We start from the raw sequence: 20,406 nt of genomic DNA, 5'->3' as shown, positions 1-20,406 counted from the left end.
TTAAGAGTTAGTAAGCTAGTTAGATAAGTTAGTTAATAATTATTAAGTTAGTTATTAATTAAATAACTAACTAAAAACTAATAAACTAACGTTTTAAATTAAAAGGGGAGTAGTCATCAAACTAACACTGTAAAGGACCCCCTTCTAATCATCATCCTTATCACCATCATCATCATCATCATCATCATCATCAACAACAACATCATCATCTTCTCTCTCATCCAAAATCGTCATCATACTATTCATCATCACCATCATATCTCGATTATTATAAGTATCTCCCTTATCATGAATAGCTTCCTTTATCCCCCAAAATAGGTTTTGACTACCTCATGACACCCCCCTTTATTTCTCTAAATTAAATAAAATAATAAAATAAAAAATTTGATAGAGAAAGAAGCTCCCCACTCTGAGTGGAGGAGTTGTCCTTATGCAAAGAAGGCAAAAATAGAGGGGAAGGGAGGGGTAGTATGCACTCCCTTCTACCTATATAAAGGCATGTCCTCTACTCAATTTGGGAGGTGCAAAGGAGACCTCGAGAGGCTGTGTAAGGAAGCTAGAGAGATAGAGGGAGTTATCCCAAGAGGCTACGAGAGAGAGAGAGAGAGTTAGATAGGGAGAGAGTTAGCTCAATCCCCCCTCTCTCAGTCTTTGACTAAGCCATCTTCTCCACGTTCTCCCATCCCGAATTCATTCCACCTTCTCATCTCTCAAACCCACTTGTGAACGATGGCGTGATGAGGTGAAAAGACCATGAGACCCAGTGCAACCCAACAAAGAAGGGGTATTATCAGAGATACGAGAGTGCCCGAGATTGCCAGAGTTGCCACTACCAACAACAAAACATTGGGTGTGGCGAAGGCAAGTCCGAGCAAAGACGAAATTCCCAATGTTGTCATGCCAAACCAAGTTATTCACATTTCAAAAATATGTTTTTATTTTCATATCACCACATAAAATTATAAGAGTTTTACCTAAATTTACATAAAATGTTAGCTTTTGCATTAAAAGGATACAAGAGCTACTTGTTAGATTGCATAGACAACATCCATATAAGAATTAAGAACATAAAATATTAGCTTTCATATTTTACCCTTACACGAATTGATAGTTTCATCTAGAAAGCATACTAATACACGCATAAATGGTTAACTATTACCTATGATTTGTAGTTAGATTAATCATCACAATCGAAATAGCTGCAAGAGGTTATTGCACAAATTGAGTAAATGACTTTATGTTCACTCGAGATTAGTGAAATAACTCGATATAATTATTGTCGAATACAACAATGGTTAAGAGTTTATTAACACTTAAAAAGTGAAAGTCTATTTAAAGGTCTGGTAAAGCATATTGTTAAATTATTTTCACAACATTTTTCTAAGTACCAACTAAAGAAAAATTTGTTTATGTTGGGTAAGTTAGCCCTAAATGGGAAAGAATGGTACTCAACGCTTCTTTATGTGGAGGAGAATCCTCATTAGAATGTAAGGTTACCGTAGGTTAAGGATCTACCTTGGCTATGTGAAGGTGTGAGTTGTATGATGGTGTGATTGTCTTTGCATCATTGATATATGTTTGAAAGGATTGTTTGTGTTTGCTAGAAACTAGACCTCTGATTAAAAATATTGGCAAACATGATAAAAGGAAAGATCACACTAGGCTACTCCCAAGTTAGCTGCAAGACCATACTCCAAGGGGTCCATGGTTATCGCTCTTCGAGAGGCTTAGACCGGGTCCATATGAAAGGTTTATTTGTAGGGATATCGGACCGGGCTAGTCCAACTTGAGTTTTTTGGGTTTGATTGAGGTGGGTGTCCAATTGGATGCGGGGTCTGGACCACGTGGTTCGACTGATGGGTGGTCCGGCTGGACCAACCGAATGGCCAACTATCATAGTCAGATGGTCGAACTCTCCGATTTTGGGAATCAAACTAGGACACAGTGGTCCACCACTGATTGTGAGCCCAATGGCGTGACATGATGATTTCTGGACGATTTCTCCTAGCACTTGTTACGACCCCTTGTCATACCTTCCATATCACATCAATGGTATATAAAGAAGATTCTTACGCACCTAGATCAGCCAAAAACACCAGAATCAAAGCGCATGATATCCTTTGTAATCAACAGGTCTCTCTCTCTCTCTCTCTTTCAAGCTCTCCTTAATCTCTCAAATGCAAAATGAGGTCTCCCTTGCCACTCCTGGCCTCCTATTGCCCTGCCCAGGTCTGCATTCACCTAAATTTTGCTCCACTTACCAGCATTAAACCCAAGATTGCATTTTTTTCCCTTCTTTTCCCTATTTCAACTTGTTACATAACAACAAAAATCCTATTGTGTGCTCACATTGTTTTTCTCCTATCCTACCTAAATGCAAACAAAAATCACAAGATAATGCTTGGGCTAAAACCTACTCATCTACATATTAGAAACCCAAAATACTTACTTGCTTCAAATATTAGAATGGCTAAATCTCCTATCTATCTCAAGCATTGGTTTGGGAATAAAACCCTACTTCCATGCTCGATTTGAAGCGCGCGGCGCTCAAGGCTCAAATCTATTGGTCCTGGAAACAGAACCAAAATGAAGGGAGCTCTCTCCCAAAACCCCTAAGACCCACGGACCGCTTATTTGGTCAAGCCTTTCAAGCCAAGCAGCCATGGCTACCTCTCACATAGCCGATGTGCTCTGCCTACCTATGGGGTGTAGTGAGCTTACCTTGATGCCTAATCGAGTACCCTCATCTCCTATGCACACCGGTAGCTCCACAATCCTTGATGCAAGGTCGAGCAACCTCAATCCCTCTCCATCAATGTTGGGACCTAAAATGGGCCGGACATTGGCTCTCTAGCACTAGCGACCTCTAAGACATACAAGACACCCCACATGGCCTCGGAGTCACGAGTATCTAAAGCTCACACTACACTAAGCTCTAATATCGATTTTGCATTTGTAATAGGACACAATCCAATTTTTACCTTCGCTTACTCCCTAGAGGGAGATCTCATTACATATAGGTATAATATCTCATATCATATACATAGGAGATAACCTCTCGGGGCGAAAACACTGCGGCCTCACTGTAGCTCTCCTACATCTTGGGGATTGGCCCCAAGATGCGCTGCCTCAACATAAAGAACAAGCATACAAGCTCCACTCTTTGATTTATTGAACGATCCAGGAGTTGATGTTTCTTCACTGAACTTATCCCAAGAAACCGCTCGTTTAACCTACAATTAGAACTTCCTCACACTCTCAATGTTAGTTAATGTTCGACATACAGGTGGTATGCATCGAGAATTTTATACCATGTCGCATGAAAAATGCAAAAGTGGATGCTTATTGTGCACAAACATTTTATTATTAGAAATAAGCAAAGTGGAGTGAAAAAATCAGCCCTTCAATGATTTTCAATCTACTCGTTGTTGCTTTGTTACTAGAGACTAGCACCCAGTTACCTCATGCTACTAGCCTCTTAAAACTTAAAATTTCATCATCCTATATGATATGCACAACCAAAAGATCATAATTTACATCATTCTCAACACTTAAACACTTCCACACCCCTTTTTTCCCCTTACTACTTATGTGTTGCATTATTGCATAGATGTAAGGTTTTATTTTTTGTCATTTTCAATGTATGAAGAAATAAAAATGCACTAAAACATACACACAAGGGTGAGCTAAGGCTATACCTCATGCCTCAACCTTGCCAAACATGCACAAACATTAATCATATTTTTCCATATTTATTTGTTGCAAAAAACCTAATTTTTCCATTTTTTACTGTTTTTCACTATTTATCTATAAAGAAAATAGAGCATTTACTAGTTTTTTGGTTATGACAATTGAGAATCGCTCATTTTCCACGTTTCATCCCTCATGCATCATTTTTATCAAACTCAAAATGACAAAAAGCCCTCTTTTCTTTGTAAAATGCGTGTTTTTCGAGTTTTAGAAGATTATTTTCAGCATTATGGCATTATGTATTTTGATTTTTCTAACATAGAATCATCAAACATACAACAAAAAATATTCCTACCAATTTTCATCCAATATGAACATCATTTAGCCAACCAAACTATAAGGTGCCCACTCCTCAAATCGCAGGACACGTCTTAGTAGTCCATCGAGAGATATATCTAGAAGACGCTACCCACGACACTCCAAGGAATGACACGGGGTTTGCCAACTAGGGTCTCTCGAGTCTACCCCGCAACGGAACTTATCCGGCCTTTCCCACTAGGATCGACCTGCAGTTCGGGTTCCTTGTAATCAGGTCTTCCTAACAGCCTTCTAGCGTCGGTCTACAACTGCTCCACTTTGCAGAGACACAACTACGCCAAAGCAGACTCATACTGCACTTGGTTCAAAGAGAATGGGAAACGAGAGGGATGCGTTGCTTGACCTCTCTACCCGTAGGGCATAGTCCCATTCTGGTCCCCTAAAACAGTATGAATCAGGTTTTTAACTTACAAGTTCTAAGGTCCTCGTCTATCTAACATTCTCATCAAATAAATTCCATTGAGGAAAGCTCTCGGTTAGAGCTCTAAGTTCCTCGTCTATCTAATGTTTGCATCAAATAAATTCCAATGAGGAAAGTTCTTAGTTAGGCTAACCGAGAACTTTCCTCAATGGAATTTATTTGATGTGAACATTAGATAGACGAGGACCTTAGAACTTATAAGTTAAAAACCTGATTCATATCGTTTTAGGGGATCGGAATGGGACTATGCCCTATGGGCAGAGAGGTCGAGCAATGCATCCCTCTAGTTTCCCATTCTCTTTGAACCAAGTGCGGTATGAGTCTGCTTTGGCCCAATTGTGTCTGCGTAAAGTGAAGCAATTGTAGACCGATACTAGAAGGCTGTTAGGAAGACCCGATTACAAGGAACCCAGACTTCAGGTCGATCCTAGAGGGAATAGCCCGATAAGTTTCGTTGCGGGGCAGAGTCGAGAAACTCTAGTTGGTAAACCCCATGTCATTCCTTGGAGTGTCGGGCAGTGTCTTCTAGATATATCTCTCGATGGACTACTAAGACATGTCCCGCGATTTGAGGAGCAGGCACATTACAGTTGGAATCAGAGAAAAAATTCATAATGATACATGATTGATTAATGTTTGGTTCATAGACATATCCTAAATAGAAATAACCTCAGTGGTATGGCTTGATTGTCAGGCACCTTCTACACCCACGAATGCTGACACGCAAGAGAAGAAGTTCCTTCTCACACAAATAAAGCCACCCGAGTTTGATGGCAAGGGAAGGACTATTCAAACCAACGCCGAGATCTGGATTGAGTCCATGGAAGACTATTTTGAGGCAGCAGGAACTGCACCTGTTAACCAAGCCATGCTCGCCAAACATAAGCTTATAGGTGAAGCAAGACTTTGATGGAAATAATGGTGCAGAGACCAAGCGATCTCAGAGGGGGCAGTTGTTGAGATATCGAGCTCCACTCGTAATATGCCAGGGTGACCGTTGTGCATTTATGTCACCGACTTGTCAGTTGCAGATGCGGTCGGTACACCGCCCATGAATAATAGCTAGATGACAGCTATCCTTATCTACTCTAGTTCGTGGCTCAGTTAGTATGCCACCTTAGTTAGTTGAGTTTGGTTTGAGACCCATACATATGGTTCTTCTATTTCTATGTACTAGAGTTCTTTTGGCTTACACAACTAAGAAGAGGAAAACTGTTTTCAGCCTCCACCCTTGTGTGTATTCCCCCATTGTGCAAGCAAGAAAGCTACAAGTGAGACTCCTTCCTTCTCTCCCACAATCTTGACATGGTATCAGAGCCTTGTTCGTGGTAAGGAGCTAAAGAAAGCAAGCCAAGCTCGCGGTGTTCTGGTAAGAGGAGCAGTGTTGCTTTCATTTTCTGTTTTGGGAGCAGATCTCTGCAGGTAGCACAGTCGAATATTGCAAGAGTGCATTGTCTCAGGTTGAGACTCCCTTCGCGGTGAAGCAAGAGGGCAGTATATGCTGGGGAGAGCTATAGCCCTCGGCGACCCTGTTTTTTTGATTTGAGGCCATTTCGGGGCCTGTTTTGGAGGCGAAATTTTTCTGCACGCACTTAGGAAAAGGCCTAGTTTTATGCTGTGCAGCCACTGCTCTACAGGTCGGTGAAAAGTTACTGTAGAAATTGCATCGTATACCTGTGCGTAGAGACATTGGGAAGTTACAGAATCGTCCTTGTTGCTTGTTGATGCAAAATCGTCACTAGGAAGTGACTGTGTGGTTAAATACCACTTTCGTCAGTTTTGCAGATTTTCCCTTGTGAGGCTGAAGCTGTGTTCTCTGCAGTGACAGAATTTTTTGCAGTATTCTGCAATGGCGTCTGATTCTCTTTCACAGCTTGTAACTGAAAAGCTTGACAAGAACAACTTCCAAGCATGGAAGTTTAGAATGACGAATTTCCTTATGGGAAAAGGATATTGGGAATTTGTTGCAGGAAATGAAGAAGAACCAGTTCTTCCTGATGTTCCCAATCAACAGCAAATGTAGGCATTCAAAGCATGGCATGAGAGAGCCATGAAAGTTATGTACTGGCTGTCTATCAGTATTTCAGACTCTATGATTGTGCATATTCAGGATGCAAATACGCCAAAGGAGGCATGGGCTACTTTGTCAAAAATGTATAGCACAAATATGCAAGCCAGGAAAATGCAGCTCAAGCAAGAGTTGCATAATGTGCAAAGAGAAAGTATGAGCATCAATGACTACCACATGAAGGTGAAGAAGATTGCAAATGCACTTGCTTCCATTGGGTCGCCAATGGAAGATGATGATTTAGTTTCTGTGACCTTGAATGGTCTAGGAAAGGATTATGCACAGTTTTGGACATCCATTTCAGTTCGTGAAAGATTTCCTGATTTTGAGGAGTTGATTGCTCTTCTAATTTATGAGGAGCAAAGAAATGGTGGTGCATCTTCTTCAGGAGGAACTTCAAAAGAAACTGTCTTCTACTCAAATGCTGGAAGAGGTAGAGGCAGAGGTAGAGGAGGCCGATTTGGAGGCCGTGGTAGAAATTAGAATATGCAGCAAACTCAAGAAAACCAGTCCTATGGAGGAGGACGTGGTAACTCTAGAGGCAGGGGGAGCCAAAGAGGTTGTGGTGGATGGAAAAGAGGCCAAAATGCAAACAGCAATGTTGAATGCTACTACTGTGGTAAAATGGGTCATATGGCTAAAGACTGCTATAAAAATCAGAATGACATCATGAATGGGAAATTGCAACAAGGAAATTATGCATCTTCTAGTAGACAGGGTGATGACAGAAACGAGCATTTGTTTATGGTGCAGCACATGAACAATTCTATGACAAGTGCAGAAGAAAGCAACGATGTGTGGCATGTTGACTCAGGTGCATCAAACCACATGACAGGTCATGCAGAATGGATGGAGGATGCAAGGCAAATGGAAAAACCAGGATTTGTGGAGACTGGTGATGATACTGCACATCCTATTGTGCAGATTGGAAAAATTCCTTTGTCTATGTAGGATGGGAAAAAGAAATACATGTCTGATGTATTTCATGTCTCGAATATCACCAAGAATCTGGTTTCTAATTGGTCAAATGGTTGAGCAGGGCTTGCAGGTCAGATTTAATCCTCATGGATGCTTTGTTGAGGATATGAAAAATAAAGGTCGCTTGATAGCAAAAGGAAAGAAGAAGGGCAGAATGTTTACGTTGGATGCAAACATGTCTTAATTGAGTGCAGCAATGTTTGCACATGGGACCGATGTAGTTGTAGATATTGATATCTGACATAAACGCATTGGTCATGTTAATGTACAGTGACTTAAATCAATGCAGGATTGCCTAAATTCAAGGTTGCAGAAATGCATAAGGTATGTGAAGCTTTCCAATTTGGAAAACAGGCAAGGAAACCATTTCCTAGACATGTTCAAGAGAGTGAGAAGCCATTGGAATTAATCCACTCTGATGTGTGGACTACTAAAGTTGCATCTCTTGGAGGCTGTCATTATTTTGTCACTTTTATTGATGAATATAGCAAAAAAGTTTGGGTGTATTTTATGAAAAAGAAAAGTAAAGTTTTTGGGCATTTCAAAACTCTTAAAGCTATGGTTGAAAAAGAAACAGTCCTGCAAATAAAATGCCTAAGGTCAGATGGAGGGGGAGAGTACCTCTCAAATGAGTTTGCAAGGTTCCTGCAGGAGCATGGCATAAAGCAGCAATATTCATGCAGTCATACCCCACAACAAAATGGAATTGCATAAAGGAAAAACAGGCATATTGGAGAGGTATCTCGTGCAATGCTCAATGAAAAAGACCTACCAGATTTTTATTGGGCTGAGGCAGTTGCTACAGCAGTCTACATAATGAACAGGACTCCCACTGCAATAATACATGGGATGACTCCAGAGGAGAGGTATACCGGTAGGAAACTAGATATTTCTCATTTGAAGATTTTTGGCTGCATTGCCTATGTGCATGTGCCAAATGAGTTGAGATCCAAGTTGGATCCAAAAGCTGAGAAGTGCATCTTTATTGGTTACTCTTTGCAGCAAAAAGGGTATAGATGCTATAACCCTTCTACTCGTAAGTTTACAATGAGCAGAGATGTTTTTTATGAGATGAGTAGCTGGTATAAACCAGTAAATGTGATTGATAATGTAAATGCACAAAATGGTAATGCTGCACAGAATTCACAGCAGCAGTCCACAAGATATTAGTGGACCTGGAGCGTCCTCTAGCAGTGGTTCACATTCTTCGCCATGGACAGGCAGATTGAGATCAGGAGAATCTTCTCAAAGCAATGCAGATAGTGGTATGCAGGTATCACAAAAAGGAAAAGAGAAGGTAGATCAGCCCATGTTTGATGTGAATGCAGGTCACTCTTATGTGGATGGTGAATCCAGTGGCTCAGATCAGAGCATTGATGATGAGTTGGGTATCCCTTCTATTATTACACCTGGAGTAAGGAAGACCAGGGATGTTTTGAGAGCACCTAGAAGTGAGCCTACTTTGCGTAGGTCTACGAGAGCTAGGTATCTTGTGGGTAGGCTAAAATATGATGGATTTACAGCCATTCACTATGCATATATGGTCAAAGTGATACAGGAACCAGAACCCACTTCTTTTGAGCAAGCCATGGGAAAAGAAAAATGGGAGAAAGCCATGGATGAAGAAATGGATGCCTTGGAAGCAAATGCTACATGGGAGTTGGTACCTTTGCCTAAAGATAAGAATGCAATTGGCTGTAAGTGGGTTTATAAGGTGAAGCACAACGCAGATGGTTTTGTGAACAGATACAAGGCAAGATTAGTAGTCAAGGGCTATGCACAAACATATGGCATTGACTATGAAGAAACATTCAGTCTGGTTGCAAGGATGGCAATCGTAAGAGCAGTCATTGCTATGGCTGCATCAAAGGGATGGTCTTTACATCAGATGGATGTAAAGAATGCCTTCTTGCATGGTGATTTGCAAGAAGAGGTCTATATGGAGTAGCCACCAGGTTATGTGCATGCTGTTCATCCTGAGTTTGTTTGCAGGTTGAAGAAAGCCTTGTATGGCTTGAAGCAAGCACCTAGAGCATGGTCTGACATGATAGGACAGTATCTTGTCACTATTGGCTTTCAGATTTCCAAGGCAGATTTCTCATTTTATGTGAGAAAAACAGAGAAATGTATTATGCTGCTTGTTATTTATGTTGATGATTTGATTATCACATGTGATAGTGATGAAGATATCCTTTATGTGAAAATGCTATTGAAGCAAAAGTTTGAGATGAAGGATTTGGGAGAGCTGCGTTATTTCTTGGGCATTGAGGTGATTAGATCACCAAGTGGGATATGGCTCTTGCAGAGGCAGTATGGATTGGACATGCTGTCCAAATATGGAATGATGGGCTGTAAGCCTATTTCAGTTCCTTTGGAGCAGAATGTGAAGTTGAGCACAGATGCAGGTGAGCTTCTCGAAGACCCTACTATGTACAGACGCATAGTAGGAAGTTTGATTTATATGACTATTACCAGGCCAGATTTGAGCTATGCTGTTGGATTGGTAAGTCAGTTTTTATGCAGGCTCCAAGGAAACCACATTTAGATGCGGCTAGACTCATACTCAGGTATGTGAAGTCCACATTGCAGTATGGACTATTTTATGAGACTGGGGTTCAGATACATTTGCATGGATACACTGATACTGATTGGGCTGGTAGTATTTCTGATAGACGATCTACCAGTGGATATGTTTTCTCTTTTGGGAGTGCTGCAGTCACTTAGAGCAGCAAGAAACAACCTACAGTTGCCTTGTCGAGCACAGAGGCTGAGTACAGGGGTGCAGCAATGGCTGCATGTGAGGTAGCTTGGTTGCATAAGCTACTTTATGATATGCATCAGCCTACAGATGGGCCAGTTGTCATTTATTGTGACAACATGAGTAGTATACACTTGTCAAATAACCCAGTCTATCATGGTAGAACAAAGCACATTGAGGTGCATTATCACTATGTGCGGGAGAGGGTTTTACTAGGTCTTATTGATCTAGTTTATGTCAGCACAGAGGATCAGGTAGCTGACATATTCACGAAGGCATTGGGCACAGAGAAGCTGCGCAAGTTCAGAGACCTGCTTGGTGTGCAGGAATTGGGATTGAGCTCGAGGGGGAGTGTTGAGATATCGAGCTCCACTCGTGATATGCCAGGTTGACCGTTGTGCATTTATGTCACCGACTTGTCAGTTTGCAGATACGGTCGGTACACCGCCCATGAATAATAGCTAGATGACAGCTATCCTTATCTACTCTAGTTCATGGCTCAGTTAGTATGCCACCTTAGTTAGTTGAGTTTGGTTTGAGACCCATATATAGGGTTCTTCTATTTCTATGTACTAGAGTTCTTTTGGCTTACACAACTAAGAAGAGGAAAACTGTTTTCAGCCTCCACCCTTGTGTGTATTCCCCCATTGTGCAAGCATGAAAGCTACAAGTGAGACTCCTTCCTTCTCTCCCACAATCTTGACAGCAGTCACTTGGGATAAGCTTAAGGAAACTCTACGAGGGAGGTATCTACCACTTACCGCACACAAAAGATGAATGAATTCTATGACTTGAAGCAGCTAGGATTATCCCCTGAAGCATATTATTCGAAGTTCATTTCACTCCTAAAGTATGCACCCCCAATGGATGTGACACAACAGGTGTCAAAATTCTGTGTTGGGTTGAATCCACCCATAAATACTCAATTGGAATCAATGCGCCCAACGAACTTGCAAGACGCATTACTCTGAGTGAATCCAATCATCCAAGAACTTAAATCGGGAAATTGTAGCAAAGATGACTATGGAGATTAGGATAAGAGATGCCATACATAAGGAGAGATAGGGCACATCCGTAGGAGATGTCTCTACCGTCAATGCTTCCATTGTAATGAGCTAGGACACATCCAAGCAAACTACCCTGATCTAAGTCCAGAAGACATTGAGCCTCCAAGAAAACGAAGCTACATAGGCGCAATCTATGGATATATAGACAAATCATATGAAGACAAAGATCTAGAGCCCACTAAACCTTATTGGGAGGACTAAAATTCCTAGAAGCTTAATTGACATGTAACACAATTGAGAATAAATCCTACTCTTGTACCTATGGTCAATTCAAATAATATGAGTGCACTACTTGAAACATTAAGAGTAGCGCAGCGGATGCATGGTGGGTCTTAACCCACAGGTCATAAGCCCCATTAGTGCTTGTCTTCCCCAGTTTCTCTCGAGATGAGGACATCTCGATTCCTCTAAGGGGGAGAGGATGTAATATTCCCGTGCTTTCCTTCCCCCCCCCGGTGCCTCCCCCCCCATAGGAACTTCCCCTCCCTTAATGAAAAAAAAAAAATTATTATTAGTGCAATTTTCTTTATCCCTCTCTCTCCCCACCGGCAACATGTCGGAGAGAGAGAGAGGGAGTGCAGTGGAGGATAGGGGGGCATGCAGCCCCCCGGGTGGGAGGAATGGCAGCCATGCCGCCCTCCTCCCCCTCCTATAAAGGGGAGGCTCCCCCTCCTTGCATGGAAGACAGCGCCCCCTCCTCCCTGGCGTTCAGATGGCACATCCTCCCCCCTCCTGTTCATCACCTTCCCCCCAGCTTCGCGGCAGCAACAGCGGGCCCCCTAGGCTTCCGTCTGAGAAACTCCCCCCTCCCCCATGATTAGTGAGAGAGAGAGAGAGAGAAGAAGAGAAGAAGGGAGAGAAAGAAGGAGAAAAAGAGGGAGAGAGAGGAGGAGAAACGAGGGGAAGAAGAGGAAGAGAGAAGAGAAGAATAATAATAATAATAATAAGAATAAGAAGAAGAGGAAGGGAGAGAAAGAAGAGAAGAGAGGGAGAGGAAGAGAAGAGAGAGAAGGAGAAGAAGAGAAGAAGAAGAAGAAGAAGAAGGAGAAGAAGAGAGAGAGAGAGAGAAGAGGGGGAGAAGAGAGAGAAGGAGAAGAAGAGAAGAAGAATAAGAATAAGAAGAAGAAGAAGAGAGAAGAGAGAAGACAGAGAAGAGGGAGAGAAGAGGGAGAAGGAGAAGAAGAGAAGAAGAGAAGAAGAAGAAGAAGAAGAAGAAGAAGAGAGAGAGAGAGAAGGAGATGAAGAGAGGAAGCTTGAGAGTCATGAGAGATGCGGGAGCTACGAGAGCCGACAAAAGCTCAAGCGGGAATTAATACCCCAGCCCCATGGCACTAAACCAGGTTCTTTAATAAAATTATGATGGATTTTGCATGGTTTTTCGCACACATAAAATAATAGGTTTTACTCATGAGGTAATCACAGAAGTATTGTGGATGTCTTGCATTCAAAGGAGATATGTTGGAATCATAACATTTAGATAAAACTAAAATGAAGGGAAGGTTTCATTACCTCACATTGCATATAGTTTAATCTTAAATTGTGTTAAGTTAAACACCAATAATCTTGTAGATAAAGGTATTGGGACCTAATGTCCTCGTTGATTCTCAAACGTAGAGTGATGTCTCTTCTTGGAACAAAGGAATAAACGTTGATGGAATCTTTTGCAATTCGTAACAAGAAGCTTAGAGAAACTGCCATGCATCATTGAAAACCGTACCTAGGGAGCCAAGTCATGAAATAAATCTACCTCCTAGCTAGCGTATGTTAAAGGTTGCTAAGTATGGAATACCAAGGTACTCAATCTAACTAGGCTTCACCTTGTGAGGTGCATAGGTAAATAAACTTGTCAAGACCCTAGACCATGAGAGGAGGCACTACTTCCAATCCAAAACAAGGACAATTGAATTATCGTATGGGTAGCTACAATGTATTCTGGGAAAAATACAAACTTGTCTTGCATTGACAAGTTGAGCGGAGACAAAGCCTCTAAGTCCTAGAGAAATCTAACCTGAAAACCTACCAAGGGAAGAAAGTTCCCAAGGGGGAGAGTAAACAAGAGTGTTCACTCATCGTAGACTCTTATGGTGCGTCTCAAGGAGGAGTAAGCTGTATTCTCAAAAGGAATACAATGATTGTTGGTTCCAATACTTGGATGATAGCCTTTGGATGCTTGAAGTAATGTTCTAGATGTAAGTAAAGAGAATAAACTGTATCTTGGGAAGAGTACAATGGTTGTTACCTCAATTGCTTGGTTTCTGCCTTTAGGATGCCTGGTTTATTTTGGAAGCCATGTTATAAGTTTATGTGAGGGAGTCAGTTGCGGAAAAAGGATGGATTGATCAAGTTATTGCTGATATGGAAAATGAAATTTTTGTAAGTAAATGATGTTAGGCTGGTTGTTTCAGCTTTGGTTGATTCCCTACAGGATAAGGAATGGTTGTGGTTTTGGATGCTAATCCAAGTTGTTGTGATTGATGATTTCATGGGCTGGGTCTGTGATGACTGATTGCCATGGGAACAAAAAGGATGTTTTCCCAGTTAAAGGATGTTAGGCTAGTTGTTTCAGCTTGATTGTTCCCGAAAGGATACTTAAGGATTGGCTATGGTCTTGGTGTTGAGATATCGAGCTCCACTCGTGATACGCCAGGGTGACCGTTGTGTATTTATGTCACCGACTTGTCAGTTGCAGATGCGGTTGGTACACCGCCCCTGAATAATAGCTACATGATAGCTATCCTTATCTACTCTAGTTCGTGGCTCAGTTAGTATGCCACCTTAGTTAGTTGAGTTTGGTTTGAGACCCATATCTAGGGTTCTTCTATTTTCTTTGTACTAGAGTTCTTTTGGCTTACACAACTAAGAAGAGGAAAACTGTTTTCAGCCTCCACCCTTGTGTGTCTTCCCCCATTGTGCAAGCAAGAAAGCTTCAAGCGAGACTCCTTCCTTCTCTCCCACAATCTTGACATGGTATCAGAGCCTTGTTCGTGGTAAGGAGCTCAAGAAAGCAAGCCAAGCTCGCGGTGTTCTGGTAAGAGGAGCAGTGTTGCTTTCATTTTCTGTTTTGGGAGCAGATCTCTGCAGGTAGCACAGCCGGAAAGTGCAGGAGTGCATTGTCTCAGGTTGAGACGCCCTTCGCGGTGAAGCAAGAGGGCAGTATATGCTACGGGCAAGAGCTTTAGCTCTTGGCGACCCTGTTTTTTTGATTTGAGGCCATTTCGGGGCCTGTTTTGGAGCCGGAAGTTTTCTGCACGCACTCAGGAAAAGGCCCTGTTTTATGCTGTGCGACCACTGTTCTACAGGTCGGTGAATAGCTACTGTGAAAATTGCATTGTATGCTTGTGCGCAGAGACATTGGGAGTTAGAGAATCATCCCTGTTGCCTGTTGATGCAAAATCGTCACTAGGAAGTGACTGTGTGGTCAAATACCACTTTCGCCAGTTTTGCAGATTTGCCCTTGTGAGGGTGAAGCAGAGTTTTTTGCAGTGACAGAATTTTTTGCACTCTTCTGTAATGGCATCTGATTCTCTTTCACAGATTGTCACTGAAAAGCTTGACAAGAACAACTTCCAAGCATGGAAGTTTAGAATGACGAATTTCCTTATGGGAAAAGGATATTGGGAATTTGTTGCAGGAAATGAAGAAGAACCAGTTCTTCCTGATGTTCCCAATCAACAGCAAATGCAGGCATTCAAAGCATGGCATGAGAGAGCCAGGAAAGTTATGTACTGGCTGTCTATCAGCATTTCAGACTCTATGATTGTGCATATTCAGGATGCAAGTACGCCAAAGGAGGCATGGGATACTCTGTCAAAGATGTATAGCACAAATACGCAAGCCAAGAAAATGCAGCTCAAGCAAGAGTTGCACAATGTGCAAAGAGAAAATATGAGCATCAACGACTACCATATGAAGGTGAAGAAGATTGCAGATGCACTTGCTTCCATTGGGTCACCAGTGGAAGATGATGATTTAGTTTCTGTGACCTTGAATGGTCTAGGAAAGGATTATGCACAGTTTCGAACATCCATTTCAGTTCGTGAAAGATTTCCTGATTTTGAGGAGTTGATTGCTCTTCTAATTTCTGAGGAACAGAGAAATGGTGGTGCATCTTCTTCAGGAGGAACTTCAAAAGAAGCTGTCTTCTACTCAAATGCTGGAAGAGGTAGAGGCAGAGGTAGAGGAGGCCGATTTGGAGGCCGTGGTAGAAATCAGAATATGCAGCAAACTCAAGAAAACCAGTCCTATGGAGGAGGACGTGGTAACTCTAGAGGCAGGGGGAGCCAAAGAGGTCGTGGTGGATGGCAAAGAGGTCAAAATGCAAACAGTAATGTTGAATGCTACTACTGTGGTAAAATGGGTCATATGGCTAAAGACTGCTATAAAAAGTAGAATGACATCATGAATGGAAAACTGCAACAAGGGAATTATGCATCTTCTAGCAGACAGGGTGATGACAGAAATGAGCATTTGTTCATGGTGCAGCACATGAACAATTCTGTGACAAGTGCAGAAGAAAGCAATGATGTATGGTATGTTGACTCAGGTGCATCAAACCACATGACAGGTCATGCAGAATGGATGGAGGATGCAAGGAAAATGGAAAAACCAGGATTTGTGGAGACTGGTGATGATACTGCACATCCTATTGTGCAGATTGGAAAAATTCCCTTGTCTATGCAGGATGGGAAAAAGAAATACCTGTCCGATGTATTTCATGTCCCGAATATCACCAAGAATCTGGTTTCTGTTGGTCAAATGGTTGAACAGGGCTTGCAGGTCAGATTTAATCCTCATGGATGCTTTGTTGAGGATATGAAAAATAAAGGTCGCTTGATAGCAAAAGGAAAGAAGAAGGGCAGAATGTTTACGTTGGATGCAGACATGTCTGAATTGAGTGCAGCAATGTTTGCACATGGGACCGGTGTAGTTGCAGATATTGATATCTGGCATAAACGCATTGGTCATGTTAATGTACAGCGACTTAAATCAATGCAGGCCCAAAATATTGTTGCACGATTGCCCAAATTCAAGGTTGCAGAAATGCATAAGGTATGTGAAGCCTGTCAGTTTGGAAAACAGGCAAGGAAACCATTTCCTAGACATGTTCAAGAGAGTGAGAAGCCATTGGAATTAATCCACTCTGATGTGTGGACTACTAAAGCTGCATCTCTTGGAGGCTGTCATTATTTTGTCACTTTTATTGATGACTATAGCAGAAAAGTTTGGGTGTATTTTATGAAAAAGAAAAGTGAAGTTTTTGGGCATTTCAAAACTCTTAAAGCTATGGTTGAAAAAGAAACAGGCCTGCAGATAAAATGCCTAAGGTCAGATGGAGGGGGAGAGTACCTCTCAAATGAGTTTGCAAGGTTCCTGCAGGAGCATGGCATAAAGCAGCAATATTCATGTAGTTATACCCCACAACAAAATGGAATTGCAGAAAGAAAAAACAGACATATTGGAGAGGTGTCTCGTGCCATGCTCAATGAAAAAGACCTGCCAGATTTTTATTGGGCTGAAGCAGTTGCTACAGCAGTCTACATAATGAACAGGACTCCCACTGCAGCAATACATGGAATGACTCCAGAGGAGAGGTATACTGGTAGGAAACCAGATATTTCTCATCTGAAAATTTTTGGTTGCATTGCCTATGTACATGTGCCAGATGAGCTGAGATCCAAGTTGGATCCAAAAGCTGAGAAGTGCATCTTTATTGGTTACTCTCTGCAGCAAAAAGGGTATAGATGCTATAACCCTTCTACTCGTAAGTTTACAGTGAGCAGAGATGTTGTTTTTGATGAGATGAGTAGCTGGTATAAACCAGTAAATGTGATTGATGATGTAGATGCACAAAATGGTAATGCTGCACAGAATTCACAGCAGCAGTCACAAAATATTAGTGGACCTGGAGCATCCTCTAGCAGTGGTTCACATTCTTCGCCATGGACAGGCAGATTGAGATCAGGAGAATCTTCTCAAAGCAATGCAGATAGTGGTATGCAGGTATCACGAAAAGGAAAAGAGAAGGTTGATCAGCCCATGTTTGATGTGAATGCAGGTCACTCTTATGTGGATGGGGAATCCAGTGGCTCAGAGCAGAGCATTGATGATGAGTTGGGTATTCCTTCTATTGTTACACCTGGAGTAAGGAAGACCAGGGATGTTTTGAGAGCACCTGGGAGTGAACCTACTTTGCGCAGGTCTACGAGAGCTAGGTATCCTATGGATAGGCTGAAATATGATGGATTTACAGCCATTCACTATGCATATATGGTCAAAGTGATACAGGAACCAGAACCCACTTCTTTTGAGGAAGCCATGGGAAAAGAAAAATGGGAGAAAGCCATGGATGAAGAAATGGATGCCTTGGAAGCAAATGCTACATGGGAATTGGTACCTTTGCCTAAAGGTAAGAATGCAATTGGCTGTAAGTGGGTTTATAAGGTGAAGCACAATGCTGATGGTTCTGTGAACAGATACAAGGCAAGATTAGTAGTCAAGGGGTATGCACAAACATATGGCATTGACTATGAAGAAACATTCAGTCCGGTTGCAAGGATGGCAACCGTAAGAGCAGTCATTGCTATGGCTGCATCAAAGGGATGGTCTTTACATCAGATGGATGTAAAGAATGCCTTCTTGCATGGTGATTTGCAAGAAGAGGTCTATATGGAGCAGCCACCAGGTTATGTGCATGCTGTTCATCCTGAGTTTGTTTGCAGGTTGAAGAAAGCCTTGTATGGCTTGAAGCAAGCACCTAGAGCATGGTCTGACAAGATAGGACAGTATCTTGTCACTATTGGCTTTCAGATTTCCAAGGCAGATTTCTCACTTTATGTGAGAAAGACAGAGAAAGGTATTATGCTGCTTGTCATTTATGTTGATGATTTGATTATGACAGGTGACAGTGATGAAGATATCCTTCATGTGAAAATGCTATTGAAGCAAAAGTTTGAGATGAAGGATTTGGGAGAGCTGCGTTATTTCTTGGGCATTGAGGTTATTAGATCACCAAGTGGGATACAGCTCTTGCAGAGGCAGTATGGATTGGACATGCTGTCCAAATATGGGATGACAGGCTGTAAGCCTATTTCAGTTCCTTTGGAGCAGAATGTGAAGCTGAGCGCAGATGCAGGTGAGCTTCTGGAAGACCCTACTATGTACAGACGCATAGTAGGAAGTTTGATTTATATGACTATTACCAGGCCAGATTTGAGCTATGCTGTTGGATTGGTAAGTCAGTTTATGCAGGCTCCAAGGAAATCGCATTTGGATGCGGCTAGACGCATACTCAGGTATGTGAAGTCCACATTGCAGTATGGACTATTTTATGAGACTGGGGTTCAGATACAGCTGCATGGATACACTGATGCTGATTGGGCTGGTAGCATTTCTGATAGACGATCTACCAGTGGATATGTGTTCTCTTTTGGGAGTGCTGCAGTCACTTGGAGCAGCAAGAAACAGCCTACAGTTGCCTTGTCCAGCACAGAGGCTGAGTACAGGGGTGCAGCAATGGCTGCATGTGAGGTAGCTTGGTTGCATAAGCTACTTTATGATATGCATCAGTCTACAGATGGGCCAGTTGTCATTTATTGTGACAACATGAGTAGTATACACTTGGCAAATAACCCAGTCTATCATGCTAGAACAAAGCACATTGAGGTGCATTATCACTATGTGCGGGAGAGGGTTTTACTAGGTCTTATTGATCTGGTTTATGTCAGCACAGAGGATCAGGTAGCTGACATATTCACGAAGGCATTGGGCGCAGAGAAGCTGTGCAAGTTCAGAGACCTGCTTGGTGTGCAGGAATTGGGATTGAGCTCGAGGGGGAGTGTTGAGATATCGAGCTCCACTCGTGATACGCCAGGGTGACCGTTGTGTATTTATGTCACCGACTTGTCAGTTGCAGATGCGGTTGGTACACCGCCCCTGAATAATAGCTACATGGTAGCTATCCTTATCTACTCTAGTTCGTGGCTCAGTTAGTATGCCACCTTAGTTAGTTGAGTTTGGTTTGAGACCCATATCTAGGGTTCTTCTATTTTCTTTGTACTAGAGTTCTTTTGGCTTACACAACTAAGAAGAGGAAAACTGTTTTCAGCCTCCACCCTTGTGTGTCTTCCCCCATTGTGCAAGCAAGAAAGCTTCAAGCGAGACTCCTTCCTTCTCTCCCACAATCTTGACACTTGGATGAATATCCAAGTGACTATATTTTCATGGCAGAAACTGTAAGGATAAATTGCCATGGGAACAAAAGGGATGTTTTCCCTAGTAAATGTTATTAGGCTGGTTGCTTCAACTATGGATGATTTCCGAAAGGGATAATTAAGGAAGGATGGTGCTAGCTACCCCCCTGCAAACTGCCAAACCTTGACCAAGGGGGTTATGAATCCGCGCCGGAATGTGGACCGAACCCGCTACGAGAGGTCTCTCCATGGAAATTACTTGGCGTAGGAGGACGCTTGGGTGCGAGGGGGGGCATTGGCCGTAAATCCCAATGCCTCCGAACCCTACATGTGTTCTACGTGACCCGAAATGGGATCTCGAGGCCTTGATTTTAGTTATAAGGCAAAATCTTGGTAGGATAAACCTTCGGGTTTTTATTGCTAGGAGACGGAAGGATTTTTCTACGGATGCAGAAAGGGACCCTTAATTCTCCTATATGGACGGGAGACAAACATTAATCTGAAGATAAGTGATCTTGTTATCTTGTTTTCGTGTTTGTGCCCTAAATTACGTAAAGGAACCTGTGATTAACGGGTTAATTAAGGAAGCTACTTTTATGTGTCAAACATAATGTGGTAGGTAGTTAGATAACTAAAACAACCCCCGAGGGAAGCATGGTGGATGTGACCGTCGGGTCCATCCTACGACAGGGTGGACTTGATTAGCCGAGAGCTTTCCTCAATGGAATTTATTTGATGCAAATGTTAGATAGATGAGGACCTTAGAACTTGTAAGTTAAAAACCTGATTCATACCGTTTTAGGGGACCGGAATGGGACTATGCCCTACGGGCAGAGAGGTCGAGCGATGCATCCCTC

Source organism: Lygodium microphyllum, chromosome 15 (genome assembly GCF_053477565.2).
Source record: "Lygodium microphyllum isolate KBCC chromosome 15, Lygodium_microphyllum_v1.1.10, whole genome shotgun sequence".
Lineage (NCBI taxonomy): Eukaryota > Viridiplantae > Streptophyta > Polypodiopsida > Schizaeales > Lygodiaceae > Lygodium > Lygodium microphyllum.
Note: the sequence above shows the minus strand (reverse complement) of the source record.